This window comes from Halyomorpha halys, unplaced genomic scaffold (genome assembly GCF_000696795.3).
Source record: "Halyomorpha halys isolate HHAL.00 unplaced genomic scaffold, Hhal_1.1 Scaffold66.1, whole genome shotgun sequence".
NCBI lineage: Eukaryota > Metazoa > Arthropoda > Insecta > Hemiptera > Pentatomidae > Halyomorpha > Halyomorpha halys.
Genome location: NW_027112997.1, coordinates 767,422 through 787,095, shown reverse-complemented (window position 1 = coordinate 787,095; position 19,674 = coordinate 767,422). Strand labels below are relative to the sequence as shown.

Sequence of the window (19,674 nt, the reverse complement as noted above, 5' to 3'; positions counted from 1 at the left end):
AAAATTGATTTTTAGTACTAACATTTTTTTTCAAATGATTTTTCTCAACTGTCTACGAACAGATTATTAATCATTAGATTATAATCTAAAAATTAGAATGGAATTTTTTTTTTTTTTCTACGTCGATTCTCTTTAACTCGCCGCTCGGTGCTTTGATGTGCAGAAGTGTCCCTCGGTCCATTGTCACTACAAGACTAAACAAACCTATTATTAAATATTTATGTTTTCTTTATTAATTTATGCCGATTGTTTAAGGAACTAAATTTCTGTTGTAGTTGTTCTTAATTGAAAAAAAAAATTATTTCTCAAATTATTTGTTTCAACTGCCTACGAGTATTAACTGTAACCTGCCTTTTATTTTAGTTTTGTATTATTTATTTTATTTTTTACGTTTTATGTTTAATCTAGTTCTACGCCGATCTTTTTCAAAACGCCGCTCGGTGCTTTGATGTTGTGCAGAAGTGTCCCCCGCTCCATTGTCATTACAAGACTAAACAAACCTATTATTAAATATTTATGTTATCTTTGTAAATCGGTTCCGGTCGTTTATGGCTCTAAATTTCAGTCGTAATTCCTGATTAAAAAACTTTTTTTTTTACAGCAGGCGGTTTTCAAATCAAAATAATTGATGTAGGCGAATATACACATTCAAGCTGAAAACAGATTAAGTAATGTGTTAACTTATTTTGTTAAAGAATCATTAAAAACTTATTTAATTTTTTAAAAGATAATTTAATAAAAAAAAAAATATTAAGCCTTTTGAAGTTACAACTTAAATCAAATTAGATTTTAATATCTGGTTAATGTCTAAGCCTAAGTTTTAGCAATGCAAGAAATTCTTTATTTTTCCAAACCCTCAAGTGTCTCTCCTTTATTAGTTAGACCTAATACACCCCATTGTAATTAAGTTACAATTAGATTGGGTTAAGGCATAGATTAAAAGAAAATAGTAATTTAAAAAAAAAAAACATCTTTTTTTTCTTAGAATTTTTAAAAACATTTTTGTAAAAATAAAATGCATAATTATATGAAGGTTTGTCATTACATGAATTAGGTCAAAATATGTGGTAAAAATTTCCTAAATTGCTGAAAATTTTTCTTATGATCTTTATTTTGATCAATAATTGATCACAGAATAATAATAATTTGATCTCATGAAGATATACGCAAATGATGAAGAACATTTAACAATTGATTCCAACAAAACAAAATATTAATAAAAATATTGATAACATTTACTGTAATATATTTTTAAAAATCTAAAATATATTTATTAATTTTTTTTGCGATGTGTAATTCATTATTTTTTGTCTTGAACAACAGAGATGTACTAGTGGTTTTTCGAGACCTGACATTGAATATTTAAACAACTATCCACAATTTGTCGACAAATATATTAAAAAAAAACAAATATCAAAAATGAGACCAAAGAGACTCAAATAGTTTCTTAACACAGTAAATCTCTTTCTGATTGAGTAGAGATTTTTTTTTGAAATTGCACAACAATATTCAGCAATATTAAAATTTACATGTTTTCAAATATCAAAACTTAAAAACATTTAATTTAGTTTTTTTTTTAATTTTTAAAATAGTTTACCAGCAAATAACTAGCATTATTAAAGTCAGATTTAAGAACAAGTCGTAGGACAACTTGAACAGAATAAGTAATACTCATAACGAAACAAAAATCAATAAGAATCAGATAATTCTAATTTATAATTTTACGGAAATTATTTTAATTAATTATTTAAGCAAAAAAGGTATGTGCATGTTTAATTTTATAAATGATAAAATTTCTTAATTTTCTATTTCATATTTTACAGTCATACTATTATTATAATTTTTACAGGACCAAATAAAAAAAAAAAACTTAACTATACAACGAGTCAAATACCCAATAGTTTTTCTTAAAGCTTATAAATAATTCTTTTTATAATTTAATTGATCTTGTAACAGTATCAGAGAATCAAAGAGACCGCTGTGTTTAGACAAGAATCATGTGATACTGAGCGCAGATGCAAACAATTGATATAAACTTTCTCTCCCTTAGCTCTGTGTAACCAGGTTATTTTTATATTTATAAAATTAACAATTTTTTTTTTTGTGTAGACAATTATTTTTGAAAAATTCAGTCATTGGCTATAGCACGTCTTCCATGATTAACCATTTAGCGTGCTAATGAAGGACAGGATAAAATTTCGCAGCAGCACCAACATAAACATTATGCTGTCTCAACAAAAATAATATCACAGCTATATGTTTTAGTGAAACAATTAAAAATTTAAAAAAAAATTAGCAATTATTATTGTTTCAATTTCAACATTCTTTAAATTTTGAAAATATCTTAAATTCTAAATAAATATGCTTATTATTAAATCTTAATCATATAAATTGTATGCGAACATTTATATAAATACCGTAGCATCTAGTTTTAAGAATATATCTCTGATTTTTTTTTTATGTATATGATTTAAAGATATTTTTGTTGTTGTGATCTAATTTAGTCACTTGAAATAAAATATTTGTTTATTTGTTATTACAGTTATAAAATATTTTATTGAAGGTCAGTTTTTTACCTAGGGGTAAAGAAGAGTATTGTAAAGAAAATTGTAAATCGGAATGACAGGAATTGATTAAACGTCAAATATAAATTTTAAATATATGATAATCTTTATCAATTAAAAAAAAGAAAAAGAATTATATCACAAATCGCTTTAAAATATTTTAACAAACCAAATCATTAGACAGATTTGTCCATTGAACTTGAATAATTTCAATGCTTTGACAACAAATTATTTTATTGGACCTTTACTAAATTAGTAAATAATTAATTACAAAAGTTAATAGTTTTTTACACGTAACATAAGGAAAAAAAATAAACCAGTCCTAATGCCTATTTTCAATTCACAATTTAGAGATTTTCTATACGATGCGTTAAATTCCGAGTTATTGTTAGAAACGGATATGTAAAAAGAAAACAGATTAAGACGAAAAAAAATCGAGTGATACCGGCAAAATCTCACTATGAGAGAATGGAGTTGGTATCAATTTATAATAAACGAGTCTGGTTACATCAGCATCCTATTGTCTTAATTTGATAAGCATATCGATTCATCTGTCTGTGCGGGGAAAAAAAAAAAACAAACTGAAAAATGTCACAGTCTGCAGTTCGTGTTCGTCCATGTGTATTGTGCCATTGCTATCAACAGTGTGTTATAAGTGATTTATATATTAACATACACATAGATAAAGTATTTTTATAATATTAGCGTATAATAAAAATAAATACATAATATGAAATAGTCTTACATAATAGTGTGTCCTCTTGAGCACTAGCACGGAAACTGAGGGCCTGCCGGTAGAAACGTTGCCCAGGGATTCAAAATCGATGATTACAAATTTAGTTTTCAAGTTCATAGCAACAAAGGTCCATTTAATAAAAAGGTTCAGGAATTAACACAACCGTTTAATTAATTTAAACTTATCTTAAATATTGTCTCAATTTATGATTCAGATTTGTACAACTCTTTGCTCGATTTTATTTATTCTATTTATGCTATGGGATGCTTATTTCTTAATTAATTTTACTTGAAATAAAAACAATACTTTTTAAACAATATTTGAAAATTATTTTTCCCGAGAATCCTTGACCGAAAGTTCATTATAAAAGACAAAAAAAAAACTTCTAAAGATATTTATAATATAATTTTAAAATTAAAAACATTTCACAGATTAATTAATATAGCATTTAAAAGCTGTAGTAGAGATTCCGGCTGACCACATCGTAGCGGCAAAGAGAAGTGTCTTTGTACATGTGGCACACATGTGATGACTGTCCCACGGTCAATCCTAACTCATTCCAATTTCGTTGCGAATTTCAAATTTTACACACAATTTCGCAACAATTTAATTTTTGAACATATATTAATTTAGTTCATTACTAACGGAAAATATTGAACGAATAGTCACTGTTATTTTTCTGTCTTTCGTATATTAAAATTGAGTAAATAAAAAAAAAAAAAAGAAGAAATATCTGCATTTTAATTGTATTTATATCAATTTAAAGAAATTTTACAAAATATTAGTTTGTTGTTATATGACCTTATTTTTTAAATTAATAAATATTAAAAATATCATTACTTCGAATAAATATTTATTATTGTTAGCCTAATTTGGACAATTAATATTTATAATTAATCATGAAGGTAGAAGTGGACACAGGTAAGAAGGCGCGGCTCCTTATACAACTGACCTACTCTCCCTTCGTTTGGGGCAGAGGGAATTTAAATTTAGAGTACCTTCCCAATTCATCTCCCATCTCCGGATTTGTTATGGGTTTCTGTTTTACATACAAGCACATAACCACACTCACGAAAACACACATATATATATTTTTCCACTGTTCTTTTTTATACTACACATGATATCGTCGGTTTTGGAGCGCCGTATATCCTGCACTGTTTATAAATTATATATATATATATATATATATATATATATATAAAAAAAAGAATATACGATTTTATTGCAACTAAGTGGAATTCAATAAACAATTTTGCGACTATCAACATCCATATAATTATCAATAATCCATATATATAATTATAGAATTGAATACACTTATACTGTTTATGAGTTAAATCAATGAAATCCGAACTTTTTATTGCGTTTGCCGTCATTGTCACCAAAAATTAAAAAATATACTGGATCCAATTCCTTTAATAGTCCCCAAAAGCACGGATATCTTACAAACATCAGATTTTTTGTTTTTAAAAAGAAAAAAAAAGAAAATGTCATTGTTAACTATTATTTATTATACGGATCGATTCACTTAGAAGAAAAACAAATTCTTCAACGGTAATGTCTTCTGCTGAAATTATCAACTAGCGTTGAGGCATTGATAAGGTTGATAGCGTACCTTTTTCGCCGGCCGCTTGTGTGATATCAGGGAATTCATCCCGGTATCAGGCTGTCAAATGATAAAAAATATTCAATCAGTTATGATTAATTTAGATCATTCAATTTACCATACCGATTCACCCTTCAAAATATATATAAGTAATTAAAAATATGTATTTGATAGTGGTAGAATAGTGAATGACAGTTTTACATAGTGCGCGATAGTTTTATGGTAAATGTTAACGTCTCAAAAGCCACATGGTTCTGTTAATGTTCTAATAAAATAATAAGTATTTTTATAAGACATTAGCGTTGATTTTTTTTTTGTTTTGAAATTATTGTTTTTGAATTTGAATAGGTAATATATAGATAGTGAGTGATTCTATATTTATTTTTTATTATGTACAAAAGATCATGTACATTGTGCGCGGTCTGAGTGTTTAAGGTTATTTTTGACTAACGGTGCTGTTTAGCAAAACAAAAATTGATACGAAGCGGTTTTAACTTCATAAAAATATATTAAAAAATATAGTACACATGGATACCTGATAAAATGACGCTACCTGGCTCAGACGTTGGATGACAGAGGACCCTGGAGCTGGCGTGATGAAGATAGACATAGCTACAGAAAGAGACAGACAGACAGACAGAATTCGGCAGTAGCAGTCAGAAGCAGACAGGAGCAGACAGGAGCAGGCAGCAGAGGCGGCGGTCGTGGGGGGACTGGCGGCGACTATGGACTGAGGGGCGGGCCGGGCCTGCGTGCCACCCCCGCCAAGCCCCTCCCCCCACGACACTCCCCCTCCCCTGCTCCTCACTCTCTCTCCCTCGCTCTCTTTCTCCTTCTCACTCTTTCTTTCTCTGTCCCATTCTCTTCCCTCTCGGACTCTCTCTCTCTCTCTCTCTTCGGTGGGGGGAGGGGGTGGTAATTAAAAATTATTTTGTTGTCTGTCCCCCCCCCCTCACACCACCTCCTTGGCTACCGATAAAGGTAGGAGTTTCTGGAAATATTAAAAAAAATAAAAGAATTTCTTTGTTTGAGTGAAATAATGAAAAGTCTTTCTAAAGGATCCTGAAGCAACAATTCGATGAGGAACAATTTCCTTTTACCCCCACTCCTTGCTCCGATCCATTTCACCTGTATTCTCTACTCTCTTCGACTCTTCCATTCTTTCTCACCTTTACACAATCATCCGTTTGAGAAATGAAGTAAAATTCTTTATGATAAATAACTAGTTAATTGTTTTTAATTTTTAAAATAATGATAAGTTTTTTATAATTTAAGTATGTAAGTAAAATGACTGGAAGATTTTCTATGTTGATTGGTAAGGAGTAATGAGAATAATCTTCCTTACTTTAAATATTTTTGTTTCAAAAATCAATTATCAGTTACAACGTTACGAGGTATCGCCCAGTCTTCAAATTTAATTTAGTCAGGATATATAACAAATAACTTGTGAGCTTTAATATGAATAAAATTATAACTTATCATCGCCGCCTTCTGTCCAAATTATTATTTGCTAAGCTCTATAGCATAATTTTGCATAGTCAGCATTTACATATTGTTTTCCATTTCAATTGCTAGAATACATACAAAGAAGATATTTATCATATATTTGTAATATCCTTTGCTCTAGTGGTCTCATACAGTTATCTCCAAAAACATTTAGATGTTCTAAAGAAGTATCGAAGCTAATTCCTGTTTTGGAGATCGTAGTAACAAGGAATTAAGAAAGACACTTGAACATTTTAGGTATGTGACATTATTTGTTTTACATGTATACTTTAGGTAAGGCGATTTATTTATTACTTAGGTTGATTGAGTATATTTAAATAATAAATGATTGTTTTTAGTAAAATAAAGAAAATTTATTTTATACTTTAATAATTTAGATTCACATGACTGGAATATTTTTAATAATAATTAGTAACATGAAGTGAAAACAATCTTTCTTCTTTAATTATTTGTATTTAAAAAATCAATCGTTAGTCTTAACTTTTCGGGAACACCGCCCCATTTTCAAGTAAACTTCAAATTTCATTTATTCAATATAATTAAGCAATAGTTTATGAGCTTAAATAGGAATAAAATTACTACTTATCTATCCAAATTATTGTTACAATATAATATCTCCCCACTGGTCTAAAATAACATTCTAATCATAAATATTTTTGTCTAAATTGTTAAAAATTTACACAAAAAAGATATTTTACAGAATGATGATAGATTGAAATTTGGATTTCCTGAAGATAGGGCGATGACGTTGTGTCTAATAATTGGTTTTTGAAATACAATTATTTAAGGAAGGAAGATTGTGCTCATTATATCTTACAAAATAACAAATTTAACTTTTAGGTTATTTCTAATATTAATATAAAAGATTAAGAAAAAACATATACCAAATTTAAACCTTCATTAAAGTTATTGATCATATTCTTTATTCAACTCATGTTGTATTTGTTACGTTTTAAAATATTATTATTAAGTTTTAAAATGGCCAAAAGACTGAAACGTCACTATTACAACAGTGGATTCGAATAGCAATTTTTAATTAATATATTTTATATGAGTTTAAACGTGGTCTATGTTATTTTTTTAATATTTTGGATTAACATTTTAAGTAAATTTTTTTGAAACATTTTGACTATATCTAATAATCTTGGAAACATTTTTCATCTTCAAAATTTAGAAACTAATTCGAAACTTCCCCTTTAGTTTATATCTATTAGTTAATAAATATATTTTACATTTATATTATTGTTTTAGATCAGGTAATTTATATTCCTATTAAATTCTCTCTAAAATCATTTATCTCATATTTTATTTTTTCATCTATAACGTTTCGGCCCTTTGTTAAGAAAAACATAAATATCTTTAAAAACATGATTTTGTTTTTTTAAAAAAATAAATAATAAAACGATAACTAAGAAATAATTTAGGAAAATTCCCGTCAAATGCGGACAACGAAACCAGAAACTTCAACTTTATCGATATTTGAATGTTTACAAGGCTTTTATACCACTCTATAATTTTGAAATTATACAAAAAGACATCTTTTGATAATACCAGTAAACTCGATATAGAATTTTTTGCCAGCTCTTTATCTGATTTTATAATCTATTACTAAATTTTCACTAACTGTTCACTCAATATATTTACTTTAAGATGTTAATGAAACATTTTTCTGTTTCATTGTGTTTCCTTAGTATTAATAATTCATCATTAGCATTTACTCATAATGTCTTGCAAGTTTTTTTATAAAACTTATAAGTTTAAAAATTTTCGGGAGTTGTTCCTAGGATTGATCGATATTATACTGAACACAGCTAGGATTAACTAGTTTCCTGATTTGTTTAGTTTACTATATTTTTAAATATTTCTAAATTTTTTTGTATATTACGAATTTGTAGCATTTTATTAAAATTATTTGTTAATCTAATATAGATCATGATCTTCTATTTGTTTTTATATATTTTATTCCTCAATATTAAAATAATGAGTGTTTAAATTGTTTTAATCTGTATTAAAATTTTGTAGTATTTTTTTAAAATTCTTATATTATATTTGTATTTGTCGTTAATTATAACTATTATAATTTGAAAAACTAAACTACTCAAGTACTATCCTAATTAAACTGTTGTTTTTAAAATTCTCTCATCTCTCTAGATTTGGGGGAGGAAGGAGTTGGTAATTGAAAACTGTTTTGATTCTGTTCGGAGGTAGTAGGGGGTGTCATACCCTTAATAATTTGAATTTATTCCTCCCTGAAAATTTGGTAAATTTGAGATTTGAGAACCTGCTTCAAACTTCGAAAACATAATTCATTGGGGTTATTATACTCCAAATTGCTTATAAACGCAAATTCAGGGGTCAATTTTTCATAAAATGTTCAGTTTAAGGGCTGATTTCAGGGAATATTCTCCATACCTCTGTTAATTTGGGAAAATCTGGTCAAGATTTTTGGGAAATAATTAATCGCCCCTCTCAAAAAGTTGTGTCCAGGCCTCGAGTTTATGAAATATTAGATGCATAGAATTCAAACCAGGAGAAGTTAAATACTAATTAAATTATTTGTATAATACATAAATTTAATCATAATTATCTAAAAATATTAATATTTAATTTGAAGTATAAAATTAATTAAATTTGCAGTATCAAATTAATGCTCAATAGTATTATAAATATGTTCAATATGTTCTGATTATCGAAGAAATAATATGAGGAATAATATATACTAAGATTACAGTCAAGAAAAAAATAATAATATAATGCGAATAAGATTACTGTCAAATCATAAACAGCATTTTAACAATTCTTAAAAGTTACATATCTTAATAATTGTGTAACATTATAATACTTTCTTTTCTATTTATTAGAAACTTATGGCAGGAAAGTTGGTAACAACTACGAAAATAAAAAAAAAAATGATTCGTGAAATAAAAAAAGAAGACATTTTCTGACTGTTGTTTATTTTTTCTTGTCAAAGGATTTCCTTAATTCTGTGAGTTGATGAAATCCTTTTTTTTTCTATCTCTCATCATATTATTTATTCGAATAATAATATCCGAAACTTTAACTTTAAAATTATCATCTTTAATTATTAGAAATGAATGAATATTTTTATCTTATATGGTGCAATATAAGGAAAAATATGTCGGATAATTAAATTTCAAATGTTTTTTTATCACCATGTGGATTATTATTAAATTTCATTCGACGTAAAACTACAAGAATTTGTAAGTTTAATTCAAGTCAGTTTGAAAAAAGAAAAGTAATATTTTTTATTAGTAATTAAATATTTTAAGAATTTAAAAATTATTACGTGGAATTTCAGCCTCCTAAAATAATAAAAATATTTATTGCCATCAGGAAACGGTGGGACGGATGGAAAACTCTTTTATATACTTAAACGTTTTAAAGCCATTGTTAATTGACGATTGCACAATGTGTTCCAAGTCATATTGTTAGTATATTTTTTCAATCACGGTTTTTTTCTTTTATTTAAAATATTCTAAAAATAATTTAAGTAGTAGTCATATCTGGGAACAAAATACATATAAATAAAACTATAACTAAATTGTGATTATAAAAAGTTAAATTATTAATAAATATTTAATTTTTTAGTCTACTTTAAAGTTTCTTTTAGAAAATGGTGATTTTTTTATAGCTCGTTATTAATAAGAGATATAGTCCTATATATTTATTTTCTTATTCCGATTTTTTTATAGATTCTTGACGGCATATGAATTTTTCTAGACAGCTGATCGTTGGACTTAAATGAGGTGAGAACAGTGGTTAAATAGATGCTTAATGGTTCCAAACTGAACTAAAAAATAAAGAAATAGCAGGCGGTCTGCGTACGATGCTGACCCACTCTCTCAAGAATAACTCCTCGGAGCACCATGATTATAAGTTGCATTCTCTTCTTAATAATAACAACACATTTAGGAAATTAGTTTAAATGTTTGATGGTAATTGCTAGATATGTTTTTAAATTTAAATGTCGATAAATATCCGCTTTGTTTGTTATCTAGTTCTTTATATATTATGTAAATAACAAGTTTTCTTAAGAGATGTCCATTTACAGTGAGAGCTAGAAGGTGGAGACATACTTTTTCTGTAAAACTGGTACAAAGTTTTATCTAAAAAAATTACATATATTTATAGATTGCTGATTTATAATTATTTTTTTAACCTGGTCAAATGTGTTTATTTCATGTCTTTGAAATTTGATTGTTAAAAATCTTTCTGCAGCAATGAGAAAGTATTGTGATTTCATAACTTGTATTAGCTCTACTTTAGTAGTAATTTTGTTCTATTGAAATGTAAGTGGAGGGTTCGGTTAATTTTTGTGAAGTTTTCGATTTTATTTTTATTTTCATTCCTAATTTACCTTTTTATAGTTAATTATAAGTTTTCTATTGTATAGTGTAGTATAGAATAGTAATATATGATAGTCCCTTTCTGTTATATTATATAAATACCCTAATAATATATGGACCTTAGTAGGTAAAAATAAATATTCACTTTAAGTTTAACTTTTACACTAATTAATATACATTATAAAGTAAAAATTGGAACCAGTCCAAAATTAACGACTTTTTCATTCGTTAACCATATCAGAATGAGAGAACCCTATTTCCTAGTGACTTCTCATCTAAAGTAAACAATAACTATATGTTTTGATTGTACACAAATTAAAATGAATATTATAATATAAAATATAGCATTATTCAGCTAAGCATGGAAAACGTAATAGATCCATAATAAAATCTTAATTTTAAAATAAGTATTAATAACTAATTTTGACAAATCAGGTCCAACATTTTGATATGGTAAAAATAAAATTATGAGAAAATAAAAATTGCAATAAGTCCCCGAAGAATTAAATAAAAAAGAACATTTTTGTTTTTTTATCTAATATGAATAAATTGTCTATAATAAATTAGATACTTTTTTGACGCTAAAAAAAACTAAAATAAAATAATAATCAGGAAAACTTGCCCGTAATTAACAATAAATAATTAAATATTGATAAAATATAAAGAATTGAAATATTATTTTTGTTGCTAATAGAGCTTGTGTCAGCTTTTACTAAAAACATTTATTTATCTTCTGAAAGACGCATACAATAATTTGTAAAGCGTACTCGTATAATATAAAAATAGATTACTGATAGGTGAATAATTTAAAAGAGTTATGGGCATTTCTTGTTATTTTTTGTAAAATTCTTCCCCCATCCCCTCAATTAGTTTTGAAAATAAAATTTTCTAAATGAACTGGAAAAATTGAAGATGGCAAATTTTTTTTCTATTTAAATTTATCTATAGATAGGTATTTATTTTTTCAATCTGCAACAACCTTGGGCTATAATTAATAGTGGTAAATATATTTTTTTTACAATTATTATTTATATATTTTTTATTTTATTAGTATTATTTTTATTTATTTTTTAATTTTGGTATGTTTGTGATCATTTATCACTTTAACAAATCAGATCAAACATTTTGATCATTAAAATCAAATTACCAAGAAAATAAAAATTGCAATACAAGTCCTCGAATGATGAAAAAAAGAGAACATTTTTGTTTTTTTTATCTAACATGAATGAATTGTCTTTGATAAATTTGAAACTTTTTTAACGCCATAAAAAATAAATACGTAAACAATAATAATAATAATTATGAAAACTTGGCCAAAAGTAACAATAAAGAATTAAATATTGATAAAATACAAAGTATAGACATATTATTTCTAAAATATTATAGTTAATAATCATTAAAAAATTTATAACTAATAGTAATAAAATTATTATAAGTAATAATCCTAAAAAATATAAGTAATAATCCTAAAAAATATAAGTAATAATAATAAAAAATGAATAAATGAAAAAACAAGTTGCAGGTAGAAATTATTAAAGCAAACCATGGAACTTGGACCATTTCGTGACATACTGAATGTCGGTGAAAATCGGGATGTTAAAAGACTGAGTAAACTTCAAAATGATATTTTTAATTACCACCGAAGTGGGTTACTTTGACTACTCCTTGAAGGATAATATTACTCCAATGACGTCAAAAATTTCAAGTGTGGCACACCAGTGCTTGTGTAAAACGCGCTGGAGGAATAGAGATGTATAATTTCCAAGTAGTAGTTGGAAAGTTCTGTTATAACAATGTATTTTTTTCTTGATTCTTCTTCTATTATTGTAGTATCCTTTAAAAAACATGCCTCAAACCCTTATAGTTAGATAGCTCTTTCTCGAAGAACAGGGTTACGTTTAGTCATGAAGTTGTTTAAATTCTTTCTGTGATTAAGAATCAAATTTTAAATCAATTTTAATTATAATAAATAAATAAATTTCATAAAATGTAACTGCGGTTAATTAAACACCAAAAATCGTGGACACTTTTATCCAGCAAATCTATCCTAATTCGTATTGCTATTTTTGTTTATTGTCTCATTAATTTTTAGTTTTTAAAATGCTTTCAATGCCATAGAAACTTTAAATCAATTTGAAACCGTCATCATTTTTTTGATTTATTTTTAATAACAATTTCTGATTGATATATTTTTTTTATAATAATACTGTATTTACACTATTCATTCCCAGGTGTTTATAATGAGATATAGAAAATGAACTTTACAGCTCCATTTAATAAACCGACAACAACACCGTGCAAACCACTATTTTTTTCATTAGTACTACTTAAACCTATGGTATAAATTTTTATTTCTTTAAAGAAAATATTCCGATAAAAAAATTCAATGTTGACTAACAAAACCCTCTATGAACCCTAATAAAAAATATCTAAAAATTAAATAGTGTTAATACATTTCGTTGAAAAAAATGGAATGACATGCAAAATTATTAAATAATCTTATAGTACTATCTATAACAATTAAATTTCAACGATATACTTTTATTTATTTATTACATTCTAAGAACTCACGTTATTTCAATTTTTATTAGAAGATTTCTGGTTACTTAAATGTCTCACCTGAAACATCAAATTACAAGAAAATTAATAAGATACATTATACATAATTATTTTATTTTCATTTACTTAAAATTAAATTAATAATAACATATATACAACTTATTAATAAAAATAAAATAATGTATTTTAGCACCATTTTCAACATCTACTGTTAATTGTCCATATTTGATTTTTTTAATATTTAAAACTTTTTAAAAAGATTATGTGTTTTATTGAGGTTTTAGTTCATAATTGTTAAATTAAAATTTAATGTTTACATCAAGTATGAACTTTTCAAATAATATCATGAATTATATACGGGAGAGATAGTATGCAATAACAGTTTGGATAAAGAGAGTATAAACGAGAAAATCATGAAGTTGGCAAGGCTAAGTTTCACAACAGGCAATATTTACAATAAGAAGAATCTATCGAATAAAATGGTCATAAAACCAGTAATTTTATACGGAATGGAAGCAACATGTCTCCCTAAGATGGAAAAATTACTGAAAATAGAGAGAAGGATCCTAAGGCCCAAGAAAACACAGGAAGGCTACAGGTTAAGACCCAACCAGGAAATTTACAGGGAGATATACGACCTGGAAACCGAAATAAAAATCAGAAGACTGAGATTCTACGAGAACATGATGAGAATGGACCAAAGGAGACTAAACAAGAAACTCTTTGACAGAATCCGTAAAAACAAGAGCGTAAGAGGATATGTGAAGCAAATGAGAGGGGAAACAAAAAAATTGAAATAACAGACAATCACAGATAGAGAACAGTACGGAAAAAAATTAAAAGAAATCAATGTTCTTGCAGCAAATAAAGAAAAACGGAAAGGTACTGCGTGGTCGGAAGAGAGGAAGCAAAGGCACGCAGAAATGATAAGAAGATACTGTGAGAGAAGGAAAGCAAAAATGAGAAGGAAAAAGTAGTGTCTTCGCGTGGTCTTGAAAGGCCGTCCTGTGAGAAAAAAATATCATGAATTATATGACTTTTTATAATATCATATATTGTTATATCTTATATAATGCATAATATTATAATTTTATGTTATACACTATAATTGATTTTTACAAAACAAAAGCAATTTTTTCTTTAACCAATATACCTATTTATATTTTTTAATTATGATGAAAATTTTCTAAGCGTTTAAAAATTTAAAATAATTATTACTAGTTTAAAGAAGTGAATTGCAACTTTTTATCTTGCATCTATAGCTGTTTATAATTTTAAAAAAAATGGATAAAATGTGGTACAAGTTGAAAAATTTAATTTTTTAATGAATTTAATGATGGATTATGGAATGATAATGGAATATGAACTTGAATTTACTTTTCTTGTGTTAAAATCAAATGCAATTTAGATATATATTTATATATGCACATAAATAATTAGGTGAACCTTCGCCTATTTACCATGTCATCTACTTTTCAAATTTAATATTTTACAATTTGGTAATTTTTGATTAATAACGTAAACGAACATTTTCTATTATAAGTAAATTGTTTTATTACTAATTTTTCTTGTATCCCTATTTCGGCTCGAAAGCTCTGTTTAATATTTCATAATATTTTTGAAACTATGCCAGGACGAGATTGTTCTAAAAGAGCCATTTTCTTTTTCGCCTTCATTAATCATAATGAGTTTCCTAATTATAAATAAGTTAAGAAAAAATTGTTAAAATCCTTATAAATGTTTTAACGTATTTATTAGTGGCGTTTAGAGAACTAACAACAATTAATCGTTGTGGTGAATAAACGTTTATGGCCTTGACTGGTCACGAGCTAACAACACATTATTTTCATAAACATAATTTATTGATATAATTTCAACCATTACTTAAACGTTTTAATAATCTCTCAACTCTATATTTAAACCTGAATATGAAAACAGAACTAACATTTAAAACACAAATCCACTTTTTCTATAGGTACTATGCAATACTATTAACGAATGCAAATTAAAGTTGGATTAAATAAAAACAAATATGAACAATTTCTTATTCTTATTATAAATAACAACAAGTGTACTAATTGCCACAAAATTGTTTTTTTAATTATACAGAATAATTCTAAATAAATACTCATGAAGATAATAAATAAAACGTATAATTAATAATTTGGCAAAATTAAGAAGACTATATAAAAATCACATAAGCCCCTGGCGTTAACCATATAATTTTTTTAACTGTATGTATTTCAAGATTTAATATGAGGAATTCATTTTTGTTTCACAACACAATTCATGACATTTAATTATTCCAAGGGGGAACTTTTTAGGACACACTGCCTATTTCGTACGGTTACAAAATATACATTTTTGACTGGATGTTTATTATAATCAATAATAAATTGAATTAATTTTGAAAATGATCGTGAAAATAAATAGGAATAATGATCTTTGTATTAAGATTTAATTTATTTTTTTTATCAATGCAATGCAATGTTGATAAAGAATAGCGCAAATTAAATAAAATTATAATAATTGTATTATTGGATAAAAATATGTAATTTAACACAATATGATGAAGTTTAATTAATTTGTCCATAGTGTTTTCCTAATTTAATTATGTTTTGTAGGTTAATTGGATATAGTATATTTTTGACAAAGGCAGAATAGTGTCCAACCTTTCAATAACTTGCAGCTATTATTAATAAGGTAGGATAATTTATAATTCAGAATATTTTTAAAAATAATTTTTAATGATCAGATTGTAATTGAAAATGTTAATTAATAGATATCCTTGACAATGTCCAGAAAGACCGAAACGTTTGTTGTGTAAAAGAATAAATATATTTAGACTATGTGGGTATTTTTTATTATAATTGATAAAGATCTTTGTGTAAACATGTATATATAAATATATGTAATATAGTTTTTGATTTTATAATTCTTTTAAAATTAAAAACTATTAATTAAATCAAATGGTATCCTTGATAAGTCTCAATACTCTTTATTACGTCAACAGCCCAACGTTTAGCCCAATTCGGCCATTCTCAAGGACAATCTAACAATTAACAGCTTATTATACATTAATTTGTAACACTTATAACAACAACAGTATTATTAATAATATAACATAGCTTACATATAAATTTACAACTTACATCTGAATTTAATAATGTTTTGCAGGCTATTTTGCCCAGGTCATTAATTACAAGTCAAATTCTCCTATGAAAAAGCCAGTTAATAGGTAATCGTATTAACTATTAATAAGCTTATGTCTAGTTAACTATTTTTTAACAGCTTCATTAATTTTTAAAACTTTTAATTTTAGATTAACTTACACTGTCAACTGTCATATAAACAAAACATTTTTAACCTTCCATACACTCAGGTCAGGCTTGTCATTAATTTATTTCAAATTGCATTTTGGTCTAAATTTTTATTTATTCCATTATTAAAATTTTTTTAAATTTATTTATTGATATTTACAACTGTATAAAAAATACAACAAGTAAATTTGATCATAATGACATAATGATCTGATACTGGACGTAGAGAAACTACCCAGTAGTAGAACTCTAAAAACAGTTTACAATATAAGGTCACGAGGCCATCTTCTTTTCAATATTAAAATTAATGTAAATAGTAACAAACAAATGTTTTCCATATTATTCGTGAATTTATTTACCTTAGAATCTCAGCATAATGTTGGTTCAAATTCCGTGTATATGTTTTAAAATTTGCTGTATAGTTGATGATCTCTGATATAAATTGACTCAAGTATTTTTCTTTTTGAACATATTGTTTTCTTTATGTGAAATTATTGGGTGGGGTTTACCGTTTTATTGGGATCTTTCTCTTTGTTTCTTCATAATTTCAATCAAGTCTGTGTTGATATATTCTATCACCCAACAATTGTTTAGTTTCTCCTTTAAAAAATCTTCCAAATTTGATAAACTCCCTAACCTTTCAAACCCCCTAGTTTCTAACCTTGCATCCTCTTCCATTCCTGACAGTCCTCCGAGGCGCCTGAAAAGAAGATGGCCACAAGACCAGCTAATGTAAAATGTCATTAGAGTGCTACCAATGGGTAGTTTCTCTACACGCCTGTAACACTCCAATTTAACATAGACCAGATTTACTAAATGTATTATAATGTACAGTTGTAAATAGCAATAAATAAATATTTAAAAAAAAATTTGATAATTTTCGATTTCGGATTCATATACTTAATAAGTATTGTTGGGATAAAAAACTCGATAAATATTATACACCTATAAAACGATTAAATTTGCGAATATTTGTCAATAAATTTAATATATTTACACTATCGGGGTCAAACAGCCACCGCGGAGGCGTACAATTTTTATTTATTCGCGGGGCGGCGGTGATTGGTCAAACCCTAATTCACAGATATGGAGCTGTTACTGAGATTAAAAATAAGGGTTTTATTTGTTCGGGAGGAAGGCGGGATTCAGGTAATATAGCTCTGATAAATTTAAAAAAAAAAAAATGTTTGGTTAAAAGCGGGGACCCAGGAAAAGCTGTATAATTGACTTTTTTGTTGTTCAAAAAAATCAGAATCGGATGGAAATATGAGAAGTACTCGATGGCTGTGTCATCACAATATAGCCTGGTATTTGTAGGGATGTGGATTCCAACTGTGGTAGTTGATTTGTCTTTTTATGATTGGTTACCAAGAAAAAATACAAAAAAATATGTACATAATTATGCATTATTTTTCTTTCACTCCCCTATATATGAAATATACAGTAAGGTAAAATTTTCCGGTCAGGAAAGACTTAAAATCCTAGTTTTCCACGGAAATACACGTTGGGAGGATCCTCCGTCAGAATAACGAAGTATCGCAAAATGATCTAAGTATGTGTGAAAAGCCCTGCTAAATCAAGAGAAGTTGTACGAAACTGAAATTAAGTATTTGAGATAGGTACCCACTTGCATCGGTTCTTACAGCAACTTCTTCGCTAAAATCAACCTACCGAAAATTTATTTATATGTATGTGTGTGTATAAAAAGGGAGATATTACAAAACATAGAAGTTCGATACTAATAATATTGCCTACAGTGTTCATTAAAAACCTTGAAACCAGTAAAAAAAATCTCCAAGATAAGATCAACAGAATCCTCCAATATACGTAACGCCCTAACCCATAATTATGCGAGTATATGTTATTATTTATTTAATACCAGATACCTGGTTAATGTAAGAGGTAAATTTTTTTAAATTTTAACAATTGATTATGGGTGGGGGGGTGGAGGGTATAGTCTCATACAAAAGACACCCCTAACTATACACAATGTTATAAATTAAACAAAAAATTAAGATAAAATAAATAGATTGAAATGACATTTATAGATTTAACAAAATAAATAATTAAATTCTAAAGAAAAAAAAAATAAAGTGAATTAAAGAAAAAGATGAAGAGAAGACAAAAGAAATTAAGATAAAATACAATTTTAGAGTGACAATAACAGAACTGATAAATATAGAATTTATAACAGGATGTCCTGTGGCAGCCTTAGCTTCAGTCTTCGGGTTGAGGTTGGGTTTCCCAGGTCACTGCTCCTTTAACTGTAGGTAACTGGGAATGGAACTTCACGATCCTTTTTTTGATGTAATTCTCGATGCAATTGGCTGTTTCTTATAAACCAAGGAGCACCCAGTGCAATTCTTGTGTCTTTATTTTGAAAAAAATGTAATTTTTTCCTTTTCGTAAAGGATGCCGCTCCCCAGACTTCACAGCCATACATTAAATATAATTAACTATTCATAACTGACAATAGAAGCAATAGTTCTAATCTTCATCAGTTCATATTTATAGCCTCCTTCAATCTTTCTCATATAAAACTGTACCAATTTTGCGAAAAAAGTAATTAAATTTACATAAAATTGTAATCAGTAATTCTTATTATTACTTTGGCAAAGCTAGTAATTATAATTGGCGAGCAAAAATCACAACTACTGTGTTCGTCAAGAAGTTGAAATTACCAATTACAATATTTGTAATTTTTTTTTCAATTTTAAATTACAGTGTATTTGGAATTCTCCTCTTTTCTTTCTTTCTTATTTCTTAGTTTATAAATAGTACTTTCAATAGCTGAAGACTCCCCTCCCTATGATTTAAAAAGTCCACTTTATAATATTGATTTTACAACAATTCTGATTAGTCTGAAATAATTTTGTTTATTTGGAATAATTACCCCACTTTTAATGTTGGGGGTAATAAAAATAAGGAGGGGTGTGTACATCACTCACCATCCTACTTTGAGTGGGTATGTATATATGTGTGTATATATACATATTTACCCACATATTCTTTA

General features: G+C 26.8%; 1 protein-coding gene across 5 annotated transcripts in view; it reads right to left on the bottom strand.

Moving 5' to 3' along the window:
• Positions 1-19,674, bottom strand: part of Sox102F (transcription factor Sox102F) — a 774,977-nt gene that overhangs the window by 193,943 nt on the left and 561,360 nt on the right. The window contains exon 1 of one of the 5 annotated variants that reach the window (XM_014438773.3): positions 5,445-5,610. The exons of 3 other annotated variants lie outside the window; for them this stretch is intronic. The gene's annotated coding sequence lies outside the window, so the exon portion shown is untranslated. Of the gene's footprint in view, positions 1-5,444; positions 5,611-19,674 lie in introns of those variants that run through there. One more of the 5 variants, XM_014438774.3, reaches the window with a different exon arrangement.